Source organism: Nymphalis io, chromosome 21, assembly GCF_905147045.1.
Source record: "Nymphalis io chromosome 21, ilAglIoxx1.1, whole genome shotgun sequence".
Classification (NCBI taxonomy): domain Eukaryota; kingdom Metazoa; phylum Arthropoda; class Insecta; order Lepidoptera; family Nymphalidae; genus Nymphalis; species Nymphalis io.
Window position 1 is genome coordinate 2772842 of NC_065908.1, and position 22393 is coordinate 2795234.

The window sequence follows — 22393 nt, forward strand, 5'->3', positions numbered from 1 at the left end:
TAAGGCCTCCTGTCCCTTTTTGAGGAGAAGGTTTGGAGCTTATTCCAGCACGCTGCTCCAATGCGGGTTGGTGGAATACACATGTGGCAGAATTTCAGTGAAATCAAACACATACAGGTTTCCTTTTTTTTTTTTTTTTTTAATAGAATAGGAAGGTGGACGAGCATATGGGCCACCTGATGGTAAGTGGTCACCAAACGCCCCTTAGACATTGGCATTGTAAGAAATGTCAACCATCGCTTATAGCCAATGCGCCACCAACCTTGGGAACTAAGATTTTATGTCCCTTGTGCCTGTAATTACACTGGCTCACTCACCCTTCAAACCGGAACACAACAATATCAAGTATTGCTGTTTTGCGGTAGAATATCTGATGAGTGGGTGGTACCTACCCAGACGAGCTTGCACAAAGCCCTACCACCAGTAGGACATTTCATTTCCTCACGATGTTTGCCTTCACCGTAAAATACGAGATGAATTATAATCACAAATCATGCACATGAAAATTCAGTGGCGCTTGCCCGGCTCTGAACCCACGATAAAAGGTTAAGATTCACGTGGCCTATACTACTGGGCCTTACTTTGAGTGGAAAATTCAACTTTCAAGCCATGTCACGTGGTACTCTAAACGAACTATCTCACTTTATGATCTATTACCATCATCATTCCTGTGGCAGTTTATTCAAATAATACTTAAGATTTTATTAAAAAAAGATCTTATGAAAAATCTAGGAAGTATGCAAATAAAATTTTATACGCATTAATTTTATATTTTTAATATCATAACATTTAAATATGTCTCGCTCTGATGGAATAGATAAATGTTCATATTAATTTATTAAACCAATTATATTTTGTATAAAGCTAATAAGCAACAATTTGTGGTGGTGAACTTTGTGCAAGCCCGTATAAGTATCATTACCCATTCATCATATTTTATACCGCCAAGCAGCAATATTTATTGTAGTTGTGTTCCAGTTTGAAGGGTGAGTAAGCCAGTGTAACTACAGGCACAAGGATGTAATATATTAGTTCATAAGGTTAGTGGCGCATTGGCGGTATAAGATATAGTTAATATTTCTTACAATGTCAATGGGCGGTGGATGTGGACTAACCGTCAGGTGGCCCAGTTGGCTATCTATATTAAAAAAAAATATTTTAAGAAATTATTCGTACATAAATAATAAAATATTTTTTTTATATACCGGGAAAGCAAATGAATCCACTGCACCTGATGGTAAGTGGTAGTGGAGTCCAAACTTAGGTTGGTACTTAATATCATTTACATCAAATGTTTTTCTGGCTTAATTTTTACACACAATGTATTACATTCAGGAGGCACCTGATTGTTATATATGTGTGTAGTGTTTAGATTCCCATTATTAAGAAAAAATATATTTATATGACTTAATGTTATCGACAATTGTACAAAAAAACAAGGAAAGTATTACTAAATAATGTTTCTTTTTATGACCATTTTCTGCACCTTTTTTTAACGCTGGAAAAACGTATTACGCGTTTCCCCGACGGGGACAGTAGGGAGGTATGTGGGACCCCCAAGGCGCCGAGTGCACCCCGAACATCGGAATACCCACTAAAAAACCAGCAGTACCCTTTCCGTCTTAATAGGGAGCGCCACGGGATCGCTTGCGCATGCTACCGTGACGATCATTTTCTGCGCCTTATCTTAGTTTTATAAATACATAATTGCATAAATACATAGTTTGTTTTAAGATGTAGCATAATATAATCTGTAATCTTCTTGCTAATATTTACATAAGTAATAGAAACCTAGAAAGTAAATAACATAACAAAATGCCGATACTTTTATGCGTACTAAAATGATATTAAAATTTTATATTACTAAAAACTGAGACTAAGAAACACACATAAAGAGTTTTTTTCGCAAAAATGTAAATCGTGTACGGCTTCTATTTTTATAAACTGAAGAATATGAGGCTATGTGGTACAATGGTACTAATACTACTAAAATCTCAAGATACTTTTAAATACTAAAAAAGTCCAACTGATCACAGATGTCAACGTGGACGTGGAATCTTTTTACTTCCACAGTATTTTTTTCCAGTTTCATTCAGTTAATCATTCAATAGAAGTAACGATTGAATTATAATGTTGAGTCCATAACGTGTCAACATGTCAAAGACATGCGAACATCAACACTTGTGTTTAAAATTCAGTTGATCGCTTCTGCCTGAAAGTAAAATGAAGTTTTTATAAGGTATTAAAAAAATTGAAGATATTTTGACGACAAATATAGATTTAACGACATAAGATCTAAATCTACCTTACAGTTTTTTCATCATCATCATCATCATCATATCAGCCGAAAGACGTCCACTGCTGGACAAAGGCCCCCCCAAGGATTTCCACGTTGGCCGATCTTGCGCTGTTGTGCGCTTGCGATCTTGTTTAAGTTTTTTTTAAATAACTTTAAAATAATTTCATAACGTATTTTAAAAATGTGTAAATGTCTTAAATAAAATTTACATCCTTTTTAATTAAACGGTTGGTTTCATATAAAGATAAAACTAAGTTTTATGTAAGAGTTTGAAGAAGTTTTATAATTAGACAATATTTTTCGAATATTTAAAACTACAGTTCAAAAGTTCCAAAGCTACGTAACTAAATATAATAAATAAAATTCTAAGCTCAGTATTGCTGTTTGGCGGTAGAATGTGTTGCGTGGGTGATACCCAGACAAACTTGCACAAAGCCCTACCACAGATTAAACAAATATTTCAAAATCTACCTGTTCAGACTATTTGTAGTCTTGAACTTGGAATACTAAGATAGTTAAAGTATTATTTTATACAACACAAAAAATATTTACAATAATAAAGTCTATAATTTTAATGTATAGGGACCATTAAAGTATTTAAAAAAGAGAATTAAACCATATTTCCAAATCTGCAAAATAAATACACAATGTATTCTTTCTGATTGTACTCATTTAGAATATCTACATTTATATTAATAAGCAAATCAAACCAAGTCAAAGAATACATGGCTTGAAAAGTTGGCTTATAAGGACACTTTTGAATCGTCATTTTATAGTAATGAATTAAGTGTAAAGCTACCACCGGTTCGAAGTGTAGATTGTATAAAGAAGAACCGGCAAGAAACTCAATAGGTCCTCTTTCTCATCCTTTTAATTACAGAGTCAATCAGATACAATTATATTTATGCAGAATCTGCTTGGAAATCAACAAGTATTTAGCATACAAATCTAAGAAAGAGAATAATTACCGACTTTCTTAACGTTACTTGGGGAATCTACAATTCGAACCGAGCTTTACATTAAATATAACCTTTTAAAATGACGATTTAATAGAGTATTAGACTACTAATATAAATTATATCTTTGATCTTAATTGAATTATTGTTGCATTTTAAAAACATATAATTACTTTTCGACATATGAAAAAGTTACGTAACCAAGATGAGCTAAACAAGACGCAAACGTGCCGGAGAGAGCTTTGAGACAACGAACTACAAAAGCCACTTCGGTCCGAACGTCGTTAACGAAAAAACTTTTAGCCAAGTTAATTAGAAAAGTTTCGCTCGTTTCAACACACACAACTCTTCGGTTACTATCGGTCTGACGTCGAGGTTTTTAGAATTACTACTCGATTTCATGATGATTTTGAACGTGCCTAGATATGTTGCCCCTGCCATCCATTGGTATGATCGCATTGTTTGATATTTTGCCTTATGTTAATGAAAACTATACGATCTATTGTGGGGTGTTATTTTCAAACTAAAACACAACAAAACATTGTATTAATTTAGCAAAATGACTGATGATTTATAACCATAAAATATATTTTACGAATAATCGCATTTTGAAGTATCGATACTAAAACTGTGATAGCTTTGAATGATGCATAATAACGAACGAGAATTCGAATACGCAACCATCGATAGATCAGTTGCTTGGACTACACTATAAGAGAAAAGTTTTTGAAGTCGAAACATAGAACTTTTTGTCGGAGACTCGTGGTTAAGCTTCCAAACGTGTCAAGCATACACATTTTTCACATGATGATAACTTGAATTTCAGGGTAGAAGTTTATTCAAACAATATTGTGATTATACGGTTTTTTTTATAATTTCAAAACACGTTAGATGTCTTACTAAACGCATTGCGAGATCGCATAAAAATGTTATACTAAACTCCGTTCATATATTTAACCTATACATATTGTACGTCAGTAACCAATCGTTTATGAGTTACGAATGAGGACTAAAGAGCCGTTAATATCATATACATCCGAATGAGACGAAGCGTTTTTTACGCCTCGTAGTTACTTCTAGCATTGGTAAGTAAAATGAATCGTTTTATATTGTTTACAATAGCCATCTATATAGTGTAGCCCTGTACATTTTTATTTTTCAATATTTTAATTTTTATTAAAATATTGTATTTATTTTACCTGTTTGTATGTATATCCGTTGAATATAGTGAATTATTGGCATTGAATATATTCTTTGTACATTTCGTATATTGGTTTTTATATTCGTTTCAGATTATATACAAAATTATACTGAAGGAGGATTACCTACGTCATCTACTTTGTAAAACTTATTTGAGAGGCTTCGGTTACCAAACCGTAAGTAAAACACATTGTATTCGTTTAGTCGAGGCATATTATTGTTTGTTATTTGAGTAGTATTTAATCGATTCGTTTAATTCCAGTGTTTGTATCAAAACCGTGCCACGTGAAATATAAGTCATATATTGCCTTATTACTACATATATAAACACTCCCGAGGTGAGTTGATGCATAATTTCGTATTTATTTTATAATTATCGTATTATGCAAAATTCATTATTTTCAATGTACTAGGTGACATGGGTCGAATCCTAATGTGATTCGCCTTGTTTTATTAATTTAAATATAGTTCTTGCTCTCTAATTTTTTTTATTGCTAATAAAGCAATAATTTTCCATGTTTTGACACTTTAAAAGTTAACTTTAATAACCTCAATTGTCTAACTTATTACTTGGTTTTAATATTCTTCTTTTTACCTGTGACTAGGGTATTCTTAGGGCCTTCTTATTGTTTATACAAGATAGGTAGTAAGTAGTTTTTTTCACAGGGAGTGTTTATTTTTTTTTAATTTTATATATACTTTGTATATTACATTACAGAATAATATAATATTGTTCGGTGGACTAAACCGAGGAATTTTTGCGGATTTGGAGCTGTTGAAGGAGAGCTGCTCTGCTGTTTTGTGGAGGAGAGGCTGCTTGTCCAGTGGCCTGCTGTTGCGGCTGGTGCTTTTTGCTGCTTCGCACTGCTTTTATTTATCTATTACTGGTGGTAGGACTTTGTGCAAGCTCGTCTGGGTAGGTACCACCCACTCATCAGATATTCTACCGCAAAACAGCAATACTTGATATTGTTTTGTTCCGGTTTGAAGGGTGAGTGAGCCAGTGTAATTACAGGCACAAGGGACATAAAATCTTAGTTCCCAAGGTTGGTGGCGCATTGGCTATAAGCGATGGTTGACATTTATTACAATGCCAATGTCTAAGGGCGTTTGGTGACCACTTACCATCAGGTAGCCCATATGCTCGTCCACCTTCCTATTCTATTAAAAAAAAATAAAAAAATCGCTCACTCATTGTGACACTGCGTTCACGGTTTGCACTATCCTGCTTATCTATTCAATTAAATGATAATAAAATTAAGTGATAGACTTAATTTTAACCGATGCTAACTCACCTACAGCTAATTCACTAATAATATTTTACTTTATTAATGTACTCTTTATTGACCAAATACTGTCAACGGCCCACCCCCTGATTTTTATGTTGTAAATTTTATAATTAAAATTTTATAATCTTTATGACGTGTTTAATTAATGTAGCGGTCTTGGTGGAACGAATCCCTTACACACTCGTACCTCGTGACAATATACTTTTTCTTTTTATGCATAAAAATTAACATTACGGCCTTAAATGTTTAATTAAAAATAGTTACTGTACATATACCGTGATCGCGTGGAATAGTGGCAAGAATGCTAGCAGCATTTCTTCTTTGAATCGCAATTTTAATTCTCTGGGCGAAAAATGAACCAGCCCTCCTGTCACTAGGGAGGTATTAAGACGGGGTGTAATTTACTGGTGGTAGGGCTTTGTGCAAGCTCGTCTGGGTAGGTACCACCCACTCATCAGATATTCTACCGCAAAAAAGCAATACTTGATATTGTTGTGTTCCGGTTTGAAGGGTGAGTGAGCCAGTGTAATTACAGGCACAAGGGACATAAAATCTTAGTTCCCAAGGTTGGTGGCGCATTGGCTATAAGCGATGGTTGACATTTCTTACAATGCCAATGTCTAAGAGCGTTTGGTGACCACTTACCATCAGGTGGCCCATATGCTCGTCCACCTTCCTATTCTATAAAAAAAAAAAATTTTTTTGATGAATGTTATGTGCAAATAACATTCATCAAAAATATAAATATTTCTCTAAAAATACTCCAATCTTGGTTATGAAGCGAGTGTCTCTTGTACCAGGAATTCATAAACAGTGAGAAGGTCCCACTGAACGCGGATGACTCCAATCTTGGTTATAGAGCATATGTATTTTTAATTATACATATTACTATGTTTATGTAACTTTGTAACTTTGTTTTATTATGTTATGCAGAATACAGTATTTAATTATTCTATTGAATATTTTTTACCGTTTTATAACTCATAATATTATTCTAGAAGAATATTATTAAAATAATAGTATTTCTACATTTCAATATCACCTTAGTCGAAATAAAAAATAATAATTCCTGAATTTGATAGAAATTATATAATCTGAAATCTAACTGAAATCTCACTTTGCAAGTGAGAAAAGAAAGTTCTAGAATAATTAGAGTTGCTTGCTTTTGTGAAAAATAATAATTTTTAATATTAAATTTTGTTAAGCTCTGGTTTAGCTACATTTTTTCGTGGTATCTGCCTGTTAAACATTAAAGCGCTTATCGTAAGCAGCTATCGATACCTATAAAAGCCGCTGTGAGAGTATAACATTTTCGATAAAAATCTCTGGATGCGAACGGGAGTGCCTATCGCACTGTGATGTCATTACGAAGGCCCCAAGGCGCATAAGCGATATACATTCATCTCTGAACATTGGATAAGGTATTTTATCTCAATCCATGGATCCATGTAAGACATTTACTTTATACTATTACTATATTTAATATGTATAACCAAAAAGGTATGTATGCAGGCACGACTCTATTTATCCACATGAAAAGGGGATGTTTTATCTCATTCTAGCAAACGCTTTTCGCCATAGTGTGACAGTGACTGAGTATTTTTTTTATGTAGTTGTATTTTTTAGTTGTGTTGCATTTTAAATAAATAAAATTAATTTTAATCGTCTGAGTAGTTTTATTGAATGTTTCTAAAGTATCGATTTGATGAAGCTTTCAATATCGTGGGCCTTTTTACGATAGCCAAGTCTCAGGTTTGAATAGACTGAAAAATAGTATGATAAAAAAGTTGACGGGCTTGTTTGTCGTGGTTGGTAGATACTTGCCTTTCTCGCCGAAGGTTGTGGATTCGATTCCCACTCAAGACAGACATTTGTGTGCATGAACGTGTCTGTTTGTCCTAAGTCTGGGTGTAATTATCTATATAAGTATGTTTTTACACAAGAATAGTAGTATATGTAGTATATCAGTTGTATGGTTTCCATAGTAAAAACTCTGCTTAGTTTGGGATCAGATGGCCTGTGTTAATAATGATTATTAGTAGTTATTTTAATTTTGCTATTTCTACTTTAACATATTTTTTTTGTGTAAAAATCGGAATTAACTTCGAGTAGACTCCTATAAGCATATTTATATCGGCGTTTTACTAGTATGTTAGAAGCGAAGCGATCCCTAGTTTAGAATATAGATTCTTTTATTACTCTGTTTATTATATAATTTCAATAGATTAATTATTTACAATGAAATCAATAAATCCAACGTATGCAAACACCAATTTCTAATGTTAATGAATAAGTAATATGCCAAATATTGTAAATATAAATTGTACAAGCAGGATTTTTTTTGTAATGTACATTAGTAGTAAGGTATATAGTAGTACTAATGTATAGCTTATTAAATAAACATTCCCTCATCATATATATTATTACCATTCCTTATAGACGACCGAATTATTTACATTAAAGCCTTAATAATAAAAATAGTTACTGTACAACTCGTGACCGTGGGAATGATGGCAAAAAAACTAGCAGCATTTTTCCTTTGAACCGCAATTCCGATCTTCTGGACGAAAATGATATATTTAATAAATATAAATGATAAATAGAATTTAAATGAGATATATAGGAGATAAATATAATAAAATAAACGAATGTCTGTCATGTCACTAAATATCGTTTGTTGACTTCGTAGTTGAATGTTTCGCGATAGTCAATACAAAGAGGATGTAAGTAGATTTGTGGAGCTTCCGCAAACGACACGCGCCGCGGGCTGGCATCATTCAATTACTGGCTCAAGTGACTGTGTAGCCTGGAAAACTGCCTGCCAGTATTACTTAACAAAAGTGCTTGGATAACAAACATGGCCTAGGTTGAATAATATTACTTATTTAAAACGTTTTTTGTTGGTAGCGGATAAAAAAAATGGGATGCAAGGAGTGTATACTATTCATTGTAAGGTTTTAGCTGATCATAAGCAGTATGAAAGGATTTTGTGTCAGTAATTATATTGGTTCATCACCATAAATTGTGTCTTGGAGCGGTTATGACCAGTGGTTAAAAGACGAGAATCTTAATTGATGAATCCAAGTTTAAGCACATGCACCACATAATTAGTGTTTAATTTGTGATTATAATTCATGTCGTGTTCGGCGGTGAAGGTAAACATCGAGTGGAAACCTGAATGTGCCGAAATTCTGTCACGTGAATTCACCCGCATTGGTATCGTGGTGGAGTCAGCTCCTAAATAAGTAATTTTAATCTAATAAATTGTATAATTATTAACTTTTTTAGCTCATATAAAAGTTAATAATTCTATAATTTAAATTTACAAATTACATATATTCGTAATCCAAAAATGTATTATTTTAGTTCATCTAAGAATCAAGAAATGTCTTATATATTTTCTTGGTGTGTATGATGAAATTGCAAAAATATTTTTATAGATTACACATGGTTACACTACTTTCTTTATATATTATATTATATATTAACTTATACCATAGACAATAAACAGGTTTGGTAAAATAAATCCCAAAAGGCTTAACTCCATGTCACCCTCCCAATCAGGCGTGAAGATTTTTATGTTCGTGCTAATTGTTCGAGACGCCAACAGCGGAAACGATAAAAGTTATTAATTGGTTTCCCGCCATCCCCCGGGTCGGAAGTTGTAAATACACCACCACTATTTCCGGTCAATCGGACGACCTTTTTGGAGGAAACGTGAGTGAGCATGTTCAATGATGCTTAGTTGATGTGTTCTTTGTTTTGGCTTTATGTATAAGATTGAATGATTTATATATCCTATTATTAAACAAAAAGTTTTAACAATTGTTATTATATATCTATATCTTAAATCAGTTTCAATATATTTTTTTTTATTTCTAACGGAAAATACCGCTGTAACAGTAAAATACTGTGATACTCAAGGGGTGTAGTTCTACGTGCAAGTGCTTAGCAAGTTTTGATTTAGTCTAAAAAAATATTATTTATACAAGAAACACAAACACAAAAAAAGTTGCGATAGTTAGGGCTAGGACAGTGGGTGTATAACAGCGTATCAGTTTAGGAATTTATACAATCCATGTTTCACACATTAAATGGTAAATTCACAATAAAAAAAAACTATATTAATATTATAAATGCGGAAGTAAGTCTTTCTGTCTGTTACGCTTTCACGGCTAAACTACTAAGTCGATTTTGATGAAATTTAGTATAAAGAAAGCTTGATCCCCAAGGAAAGATATATATATTTTTTTACTAAACACCTAATCTTTCCACTAATTCAATATAAAATATTTTAATGGTATTGGTATTTTGGCTGGTCTGATTTTGATGTTTTTTTACGTGTGTTTGAGTGGTACAACTTCTGGTAGGTGGCGCTACGATCGGGTTTTTAACTTATATCTTATTTCATGTTTAGTGGGTGTTTTCGTCAACAAATTCCTAGTAGCAGGCCGGAATCAGAATGTTGACATTATTACATTCCGCGCCAAAACTTGGTCATATGCGGTTTACATTACTATATTACGGCATTAAGACTAAAAATATGGACTATATCAGTTTTATAAGTATAATGCCATTGTATTTCAGTATTTTTGGTATTTGCATTGGAATTGTTAATTTATTTCACTATTTTTAATAGTTAGATTGACTTACCATCAAAATATTTCGCATTAAAGCAATTTTCGTAAGGATTTCTATTTTTTTTTAAATAAAATACAGCCTATATTACACGCTGATACAGCTTTTAGTGGTTTATTTATCCATTACAAACAAATATACAAATAATGAAATTAATAAATTAACAAATTAATTATAATAATAAAAAAATATAAACAATTTAAAAGGTATAAATATTATATATAAACTAAATAAGTTTCTGAAGAACACTTAAAATAAATGAACAATATTGCCAATAGCTACCATACCAGGGCATCATGAACTCGAGCAATTCGTTTAGTTTCTTTGTTATTTTCTAATAAAAATGCAATTCAATTTTAAATAACGATTCAATATAAGCTTATAAACGATATGTTTGTTCCATTCATACTCCATGCCCCAGTGGTATCTGCTATTTCTTATCAGCTTCCTTATTCCTAATGTTTGTTTTGTCTCAATGGACAAACTGACAGCGACTTTGTATAATTATTTAATTTATTACTCAGAATTCGCTGAAATACATTACTCAAGTTTTGTACTCATCGCAAACAAAAAGCCACTTCAATAATGGTGTCAATATTGGATCAGCAAAACAACTTGTAATGTTTGAAAATAGTTTCTTTTTACTATCTCCTAAATACATACCAAACAATATCTACCAAATATTTTGGAAAGTAAAACATAACGAAATATGTTATCCGTTTCTCATTAACTCATGGATAATTATTTGTATTTTTTATAATAATTATTAGTAAGTAATTTGCCGAATTCACAAAGTGATATCCGTTTTTTTTCTAATCACTTCTAATGAATATTAATTTTCGGAGGCTGCTATATCACCGACGTCGATTGTAAGACTTAATTTGTTTTACGCATTTTCGAATACTTTAATCTTAACATGCGGATTCTATTCCGGGCAAGCACTATTTAATTTTCATGTTCTTAGTTTGTGTTTATATTTTATCTCGTGCTTGGCGGTGAAGGCTCGAGGGAGTCCTTGGCCCAGCAGTGGGATAAACTTTACTGTATTTTCTATACTAAATTAAGTCCAAACTAATTACTATTACACAATCGCTGTTTGAAGGCAAAGATGATACGTATTATGTCTTATCACTTAGACATTTCCTGTATCCGCAATCCTACTTACAGTCACAAGTAATTGCGTTGAACAACATAGGATTACCAACTATATATATTCTTGCAAAAAGATCGCGTAATTTACTAAAAGCATTCCGCTGTTGTAAGACCGTGGATCCGATAAGACGATTTGATCATGTTTCTTTGTTATTCTTAGTAATTATCATTTTATTATACGATTTTCATTAAATTGTGAGAACAAGAATATTTTTTTAGAATTCGGTTGATATCAGTAGGGCGATTCTGTAAGAGCTTACTTCATTACTCACCCGTGAAATAGTGACAGCCGTCTAATGTTGATATACTATTTTGATGTGTGTATTCTAAAAAGGTTATAATTATTATGGTCAATGTCGCATATCGTTTTTTACGGTGAATTTCGAGTTTGTTTCTACAGTATTCCGAAACAGTGGTAGGTTTACATATAATTATAGGAATATTTATAGGCTCTGTTTAAAATAATAAAATCATTGTAATATTACATTTTTTAAACATTGTTTCCGAGATGGCCCAGTGGTTAGAACGCTTGAATTTTAAACTATGATTGCAGGTTAAAGCTTTGGTAAGTACAACTGAATTTTCATGCGGTTATTTTGTTTTTATAATTCTTCTTATGCTCGGCGTTGAATAAAAATATCGCGATCACCTGCATGTGACTAATTTCACTGAAATTCTATCACATATGTACTTACTACATACAACACATTGGAGCAGCGTGTTGGAATATGCTCCAAACTTTCTCATCAAAAGGAAGAGGAGGCATAAGCCCAGCAGTGCGTCATCAGTGCGTTTACAGATTGTAAGCATTACGCTTTTAGAAAATTACAGTCAATTGTTATAGAATCGAATTATAAGTTATATCCATTAGATAATATAATTAAATTTATTTACAAATGCATTGATAGATTATATATAAATATTTTATTAAATAAAAACAAGAATAGACTAAGTAATCGCATTGGATACTCTCTTCAAATGTCGATCGTAAATCGTAGACCTATTGTGTCTTAAAGTTTTGATAGCAAACGGACCAGCTGGTGATCATTTACAGACGACCAGATTGTAGCCCCAGCTTCGCATACGGATTTGTAAACTTTGCGACGCTTAATATATTTTCAGGTGAAATTTACGAAATATATTTTATAAAACATAATTCATGAAGTAGATTTAATTAACATAACTTGTATAGCTCTGGTCCAGTTACGTCAGCCATTACATATGGGCATATCATCTTAGATTCCATGGGCATATCATCTTAGATCGAGTATTAGCATGGGTTTATATTTTTTATGTAGTTAATATCTATGGGCGTCGTTAGACACTTACTCTTTTTTTGTGTAATAACCTTATAACACCTCCATCTAATTTAAATAAATGGTATGAGTAAATTATGGTAAAGTGGTGAATTACTGGGTGCGGTAGGCCTTGTGCAAGTCCTACGGTTACGGTTCGAAGGTTCGTGAGCCAGTTTAGTTACAGACACAAAGCACATCACATATTGCGGTTTAAAAATCCAGATTAAAATATTTATTTTAATAACCTTAATATGATAGTAAAAACGAATTAAGGTTTTTCTTATTTTAAACAATGTTCCGTACTATAGTATTCCACAGTTCCAACTCATCATTATTAAACACTTCAAAATTTGAAACCGATTGATTTCATATGTGTCAACTCATTCGTACGTGATATCGGCCGAATATATTGCGATCAACTAGCGTGTCTAACACACTTAAAAAAATTTTCTGTTTCGTGATTAGTGAGGCCACTGCTGCACCCTTTGTTTTCATCAATGAAGCGTAAAACGTATGATAAAATATAATAGGCGTCTTCTACAATAACTTCAAGACCATACCATGACTGCATTATCATTCTAAATACGTTGACATAATAAATTACGATAATATTTACCTGACTCCAAGTACTCAGAGCGAAACAGATTCTTTGATCCCGCGGTAAGTGAGCGTCGCTACATCAGACGAGTGTCGGAAATCACTGTAATGGATGGGGGGTTAGAATATGTCAGGGTTGTTATTTGTTTATGTAAAAAATAGCAATATTATGTTTATAAAATTATCTTCATTATGTGTTCATACTTTATTTTAATGTATGAATTCAGTGAAATTATTCAAATGGTTTGTTATTAAATTTTATTTTAATATATTTTTGCTGTATGTCGTTATACCATATTAGCAATGAAGAGCAATTAAAAAATTATTATTAAATTAAAGATGCTTTAAAAATATTATGTCAATTACCAGAGTAAAAAAAAAGTTTATTAAATTCTAGTTAAACAATTTATAAGATTATACTAGTATTATGGTGAATATACTTATTTTTATACTGAAAAAAATATATAAACATTCTCAGCCCTATTCCTTGGTTCTGCGGCTAATAGATATCCATTACTGGGCACTTGTCTCTTGAGTCAAGCACGGAATGCCCTTACAAAAAGATTAAGGCCTTCGAGTTACTAAAACGCACTCCATCTTAGTCACTCGCCTTACATTTATTCCTGTTTGTAGGAAGAAATAAGTGGACTTTCTTGATTGTAGAAATCATCAAACATCGTTAAGATGTTAACACGAAGTTAACTTTTAAGAGCAGGAGTTTTTCTTCTTCATTGATTAATTTAATCCTAGAGAACTATTAGTGATAGAGCTTTGTGCAAGCTCGTATGTACCACCCACTCATCAGATATTCTACCGCAAAACAGCAGTACTTGGTATTATTGTGTTCCGGTTTGAAGGGTGAGCGAGCCAGTGTAATTACAGGCACAAGGGACATAACATTTTAGTTCCCAAGGTTGGTGGCGAATTAGCGATGTAAGCGATGGCTAACATTTCTTTGAATGCCAATGTCTATGGGGGGTGGTGACCACATACCATCGGGTGGCCCAATTGCTCGTCCGCCTACCTATTCTATATAAAAAAAAAGTTTATAAAAAAAGTTTCACTTACCATCAGGTGGAGTAGAGTCATTTGCCATCCCGGACATATAAAAAAAAAAAAAACTTGGAAATGTTGCTCGAATTCAAATTTGAATTTTATTAAACAGTTAGTGAGTAGATGAGCACATATTGTGATTAAAACGTTTGTTTCTTAGATATTTGTTTATGACCATGAGTTTTTTTACAAAAAAAAATAACATAACAATTTTGATTAAATAGGACAAACAATTTATTGTTTAATTTATATATAAAGTATGGACATTGTCTACCTGATGGTAATTGATCAGAACACAGTGAGGAACACAACAATACTAATAGAACGACCTTGCACAAAGCCTTACCACCAAGTAGTAAATTGGTCATAGACAATTGAAACATAGCTTGAATCATGTATTAACCCTTCAAACTATAATTTTAATGTAGAAAGTATATATTTATCTTTCTAACAGTCATATTTACTCAATGTTACAAGAGTTGGAAAGTCGATTGTTACGAAAAGCAACTTTTTTGGACGTCCATAAAGTGAATGCTCTGTGTTTACCCCGTACGTTTGTTATGGAAACGAACGAATTGTAATGGAGAATCTATACGTAACATATTCTAAGTTATTTCATACAAGCTTATGGTTAAAATTAATTATATCCTATCGTTAATACGGCCGGTGAATAAAAAAAAATATTATTAAATGGATTTAAATATTCATTTTTTTTATACTTAAAATAAACAGTTTTCTATTAATGAGTCGAATCGAGATAATCTAGAACACTTGATTCATCATTCAATAAATTTTCATGTGTTTTGCGATGGACTTTGTGCAAGGCCATCTGGGTTGGTACCATCCACTTATCAGATATTCTACCGCTAAACAACAATTCCATTGTTGCGTTTCGGTTAGACGGTGAGTGAGCCAGTGTAACTACAGGCACAAGGGACATAACATCTTAGTTCCCAAGGTTGGTGATTTGGTCATGTAAGAAATGGTTAATATTTCTTACATCGCCAGTCTACGACCACTTACCATCGGGTGGCCCATTTTGAACGTCCACCTACCTATAACATAAAAAACCGGTGAAAATCATGAAGAAACCTGTGTATGTCGGATCAAAATCTTTTACGTGTATCCACTAACCTATATTAGAGGCGTTCCTCTATAGAGGTGGAATGCGCTCGAAACCTTTCTCGAAAGGAGAGAATATCTTAACCTTGAAGTGAGATATTTAAGAGCATTACATTACATTTAAAAGACTTTTATTTTAAATATATGTTCGTAACGAGTTCAATGTATAATACCTCTTTAAAGCTCGCTAACAGCTTGTTCAACGTTGGCGTAGGCAAAAATCTCATTTCCTGAGTTACAAGGAGAGAGCTGATAAAGGCGCGCCTCGGTTCGTTTCATTTAACATCGCATGTGTATTAACTTTTAAGTTGAAACGGTTTGTTTGATTAAGCAATTCTTGTCGTTTCTATATAAAACGATTTTAAATGTTTTGAAAATTATGAAGAGTTAAATTTTTATATTTTCTAAATTATTCGTTATTAAATACATTTGTTATTTATTTTTGTTTACTTTAGAAAATACGTTATTGTTTCTAAACGAATAAGAATAATTTTAAACTACACATTTGCTCGAGTTTACAATTCTATAATATTGGTTTTTAGAATAAATGTATAATTTATGGAAATTAAATATATATGATATGTTGTAATAATAATAATAATATAAATAATAAGCCGAGATGGCCCAGTGGTTAGAACGCGTGAATCTTATCCGATGATCGTGGGTTCAAACCCGGGTAAGCACCACTGTATTTTCATGTGCTTAATTTGTGATTATAATTCATCTCGTGCTTAACGGTGAAGGAAAACATCGTGAGGAAACCTGCATGTGCCTAATTTCATTGAAATTCTGCCACATGTGTATTCTACCAACCCGCATTGGAGCAGCGTGGTGGAATAAGCTCCACAACCTTCTCCTCAAAAGGGAGAGGAGGCCTTAGCCCAGCAGTGGGACATTAACAGGCTGTTACTGTACTGTACTGTTACTGTTGTAATAATTATTATCACATTATATGTAACAAAAATAAATTATTTATATACGAGTATAGTATAACAAAAAACATCTTCAAAGGTTTCTTCCAATTTAGGTAATTAATACGTTCCTCTTCCAATTAAGTGATAAACTTGCATTCATTGATAAAATTCTTTTCGCGTCAACCGTCAAAAATAATTAATAAAATCACAAGAAAAAATTACTTCATTATAGCTATAAATTTCTCTTGTTTGCGTTTTATTAAACAATAAAAAAACCGAAAATGCATTTATTTTTAATTATTGATTAATCTATTTTTAAATGTTATTTAAAATAAATAATATATAAATATTGTCTCTTAAGATAGAGCGACTTTTTCAAAGGTCTTCTTATTTTAACTTACAGCATTAGCAGCATTGAATTAACAAACATTAGCGTGAATTGCCTTTTTTATCGTATCAACTAGATTGTTCGGGTCATAAATATATTTCGACTCAAAACAAATTGAACTCCAATCAAATACTGAAGTCTATTCGATAGTACTTAGTCACAATAATATTGGTGGGTGGCGTTCATTTCTCAGCTCTGCTCGTATTGATATTGCTGGATATTACGCGCCGAAAGCTGTTGGCGATTCGAAGACTTAGAATTGTATAGACATGTACCGTTTTTAAATTTGAAAGGGCCCTAATTTTTAAATATAGTTAATTGATTTTGTCATTGGTTAGTATATATAAAGTTCTAGAACGCCTTATATACTTATTCTATATGAATATATCACCATTAATTAAATTTTATAATTTGAAAAACAAATATCTAATTATATAAAGAACCAATCATTCAAATATCCTCGTCTGTCATCTGAAATTGTTTAGATACCTCGTCAGCTTAAATATTAGAAAAAAAAACATAAATTGTAGAAGATTTATTTTGACGGTATCGTTTTTCTATGTTATAGGTAGGCAGGTAATGCATAAAAAGGCGAACCGGCATACGGCACCCATACCATACAAAATCTGCTGAACAGCTGATAACTACCTAGACGGGCCTGCAGAAAGCCGATCTAATAAGTTTCCTTAAAACAAATTAATACACTTTATTTATGCCATGTCTATGCAATGCATAGGTGCACATTATCACGGGGTAATATTTGTTTAATCTGCAGAGGCGGCATCAGCCACCACTGCGACATAATCTAAGCTGAGTATATTTAACACTCGCTTATCGTGCAGCTGCGGTTTCTATCTTTTCTAGCGTGAAATTTTAGTATGTAGATGTTCGGATGTTGAGGAATATTAACTTTGCTTGGTGGGATACATTTTACTTGACTAAAGAGGTGCAAAAGAGTGCATTGCTCGTAGTAAACTGAATTCTAAATAGTAAAGGACACTTGGCCCAGCTATGGGGCATTATGATTAACTATTTACGTACGTATATAGACTTACTAACAGTTTCATTATACGAAATAAATTGGAATTTACGAAATTTATTTTCGAAACAAAACTACATTTTAAGAAAAGTATCTCAATTATGCAGATGAAAAAACAATTACTACAAGTTCACTTATACTCTTGGGAAATTAGCGAAGGCAGTTCGTAGTGCACTAGTTGAAAATATTCCTAAAAATTTTTCCTCGGTAACTTAAAACTTGAATTTCTGTATTCATATGATATTTGATATTCGTAATATTTGTTTATTTTTAGTACTATTTATGTCAAAGAATTATGTATATATATTTTTTTTTCTTTTGAAAAAGTTATTCTTTTGTTTACTTCGTTGACTTATTCTAAAAAACGTCTTGATCGATTTGGATTTGTCATCTCAGCTCAGTTCAGTCCTTGACATAATCTAAGAAATTTTGATTATCCATTGACTCTTTTTTATTTTTTATATATGTTATAAATATGGGTGGTACCTTCCCAGATGGGCTTGCACGAAGCCCTACCACCAGTATACCCTACTTTTTGATTATAGCACAAGATAGAATTACAAGAAAATAAAAAAGACGCGGTAAGTTTATTATTATTTTTTACGTTACTTTTTTCTATTTTCAGTTGAAATTAAATAGTAAATTAACCATTAAACTGTACATATTATGGTATTCATATGAGTTTACAAATATATATATCTGACATATTTATAATCTTGGAGCTCGAGAGTCCTTTCGGGATAGTCTATATACGTTATTAGAAATATATGGTCTCGTCTGTTATTTGATGATGAGAAAGCTTATATGTTAGATAATATATAAATTGATAAATCGCAAGTGTGTTGTCTAGCTAAATCAAGGGCTAAAATTGTTGATTAATATTAACTTTAATTGATTTTTTTTAATCAACTTCCCTAGTTTGTTATTGATAAAACTCGAACATTAGTCGATAGAGTTTTGGTACTCACGCATCTCAGTCACTCTCCCTGCTCGAGCTTAATCATTTTAAAAAATTAAGTACTAGACGTCCATGGATGTTCCACATTTTTGACAAAACAACCTAATACTGTTGAATAGGGAATAAAATAAACTTTCATTTCATAAAAAATAACAAATAAATAACAGATGAGGGTATATTAACGCCGAGATGGCCCAATGGTAAGAACGCGTGAATCTTAACCGATGATCGTGGGTTCAAACCCGGGCAAGCACCACTGAATTTTCATGTTTAATTTGTGATTATAATTCATCTCGTGCTTGACGGGGAAGGTAAACATCGTAAGGAAACCTGTATGTGTCTAATTTCACTGACATTCTGTCACATGTGTATTCCACCAACCCGCATTGGAGCAGCGTGGTGGAATAAGCTCCAAAAACCTTCTCCTCAAAAAGGGAGAAGAGGCCTTAGCCCAGCAGTGGAACATTCACAGCATTCACTGGTATATTAACGACGATTGGGATGGCTCCGCTAAGTACCTAATGGAGGCCTTGGACCGGTTGCAGCGACGTGCAGTACGCATTATTGGCGACGTAAAGGTCACAAATACCCTTGAACCTTTACAATTGCGTCGCGAGATAGCAGCACTGAGCGCTTTCTATCGTCTGTATCACGGCGAGTGCTCTGAGGAATTATTCTCTCTAATTCCTGCTTCCCCCTTCCTTCTTAAGTCCACGCGAGCTGGTTCTCGATGTCACCGCCTAACTGTGACATCAATTCCATCGCGCACAAAGAAATTTGGCAACTCCTTTCTTTGTCGCACTACCAAAAAATGGAATTCCTTACCAGCTCACGTGTTCCCCTCAGAGCCAGTGTAATTACAGGCACAAGGGACATAAAATCTTAGTTCCCAAGGTTGGTGGCGCATTGGATATAAGCGATGGTTGACATTTCTTACAATGCCAATGTCTAAGGGCGTTTGGTGACCACTTACCATCAGGTGGCCCATATGCTCGTCCGTCTTCCTATTTTATAAAAAAAAAAAAATATATTATCTAACGTATGTGAGAACACTTATAGTTGCGTTGCAATATATTTAATTTAATATTAATTAAAATGTAAATTTTAATACAAAGACTTTATTTTCAACTTCAGTATATTTCTAGCATTTTGTAATCCCATTTATTGCATTTTAAACAAAATGTATATTTTCATCAAAAGCTGTTTATGTAACATCTAAAATTAGGCTCATCTAATGGCATTACGAGTGTTCCGTGGAGGGGTAATATAAAATGCCCTACATGGGGCATTATTAAATTGGCAACGCCAGCCTGCAGACATTTTCAGCTCTATTCAGAATCACGAGAAAAATATAACGGGATTACACGCACGTGTCTCCTACCATAAAACTTTATTCTAAAAAACAGAATCAACAGAATTAATATTATTTTTTTAATAAAGAATAATAGCTTTCGAGCAGGTTTCGGTTTTTTTTTCGTTTGTACATACGTAAAAAGGAATTTGATGGATATTTTTTTCATATCTATTGAAATTGGACGTTACCTAAAACGTTAATAGTTATAATGTAAAAATATTTGTACATATATATACGTATAATTATATAGGCGATATGTAGGCGAGGTATGATTTCTTGAAACATTTTATTTTTGCTATAAAATATAAACATATATATTATATGTATTTTTTCATTAAATATATTGAAGAAGTAAAATTGTAGGTATTAAATATATTTTTTACCGTAACGTTAAATAAAGCATCCGTGACTGGAGTGTTTTATATTAAATTTATACCGATAGTACGGGTGTGAATTTCATACAATAATATTTTATAGCTGTAATTTGTAAAATATAAAGTCATGTGGAGATGCTACTTGAAAATCAGCTGAAGCTGTGTTCGCGAACTTTTCATCGGCAATTGTGATGATCGTATTTAACTTTTATTTCTAAGATGTCTTATTATATTAATGTTTACTTTTTCGATAAAACGGACCGGTTGGCGTGGTTGGATACTTTCACGCCGAAGGTTGTGGGTTCGATTCCCGCCCAGGACAGAAATTTGTGTGCATGAACATCTCTGTTTGTCCTGAGTCTGGGTGTAATTATCTATATAAGTATGTATTTACAAAAGAATAATAGTATATGTAGTATATCAATTGTCTGGTTTCCATAATACAAGCTCTGTTTAGTTTGGGATTAGATGGCCGTGGGTGAATAACGCGTATATTGTTACGGTATTTTATTGAAATACTTAATGTTTAATTATATACAATAAAAATATATATCCTGTATTGAAATCATTAAATACAAACACAACGCTTTTTTAAGCACTATATATACCACAAATATATATTTTGCAATTTAATTTTTAAGTTAAATTACGTTTACATAGAAGTCAATGGTCTAAAAAAAATGAAGTTTAAAAAAAAAAACATAGATGACAATTCTTGATATAAAAAAGTTTTACTAATTATGTTATATTGTTTCTATTTTTTCATATTTGTGATAACTTATTACAGTGTAATTTAGAGTAAAAGTAAACGTAAGATAATCGATGTAAAAAAAGTAATACTTCGATAATTTAATAAGGAATTTTAACTTTGATTATACGTCCTTTATTACGCTTTTATGTAAAATAAAATAACGAAATATTACAAATTGTCTTAAAAGAACAATAAAAATGTTCACGAAATTTCATAACGATAACCATTCACATTTATATAGAGGCCGTTCGACGTTCAACTTGTGTTTATTCATTTGTTTATAACTTTATCTTTGTACTGTCGTAAAAGTTCAATCTGAAAATTGCTCTCAGGGCCGCGTAGTAAAAGCTAAGGAACGAGAGAACGCGCAATCAACACAGCAAGATACGAATGAAAAATTTATCAACGGCGAAATGTTTAATTTTGGATTTATACCGCTGTGCCGTTGTGCTGTGCTGTGAATTTTTATACTTTAACACATTTTTTATGAGTATTAAGTAATGAATTATTAAAGTATGATGTTAATTAGGGATCCGTGTTTACTAAAAATTCCGTTATTTCTCGTACTCTTTATTTCATATAAAATAAAATAATAAGTAAATTAATATGATTTTGCGTAATTATTTATTGGAATAGAAAAATGTGGTACCTGATGACCATGATAAAATACGTTGTTTGGTTATTTAGTAAAAAAAGGGTACATTCTTATCAATACAAATAATTTATCATTTAGTAACTTCTATTTATTTTACAATCAACAGCAGACGCAATCCAATATCAATTAAAAAAAAACATTACATTAAATTTTGAAATTATAATTGTAAATTTTCTAATACAGCACACCTGAACATGCGATATCACATCACACAATATATATATATATAAGCCGTTACCATTAATTAATTAATCGCATATATGTTAATATAAACACATTGAAAGAGATAAATCTTCTAGACTTTATATATGTTTTTGAATAATGTATCTCTCAAGATGACTAGAAAGAAGTACATA

At 32.2% G+C, this 22393-nt stretch overlaps 1 protein-coding gene across 3 annotated transcripts in view; it reads left to right on the forward strand.

Moving 5' to 3' along the window:
* LOC126776791 (ecdysone oxidase-like) overlaps positions 1 to 22393 on the forward strand; it is a 119164-nt gene that overhangs the window by 50783 nt on the left and 45988 nt on the right. The window contains exon 4 of one of the 3 annotated variants that reach the window (XR_007669981.1): positions 15410 to 15430. The exons of the other annotated variants lie outside the window; for them this stretch is intronic. The gene's annotated coding sequence lies outside the window, so the exon portion shown is untranslated. Of the gene's footprint in view, positions 1 to 15409; positions 15431 to 22393 lie in introns of those variants that run through there. 3 annotated transcript variants of the gene reach the window in all.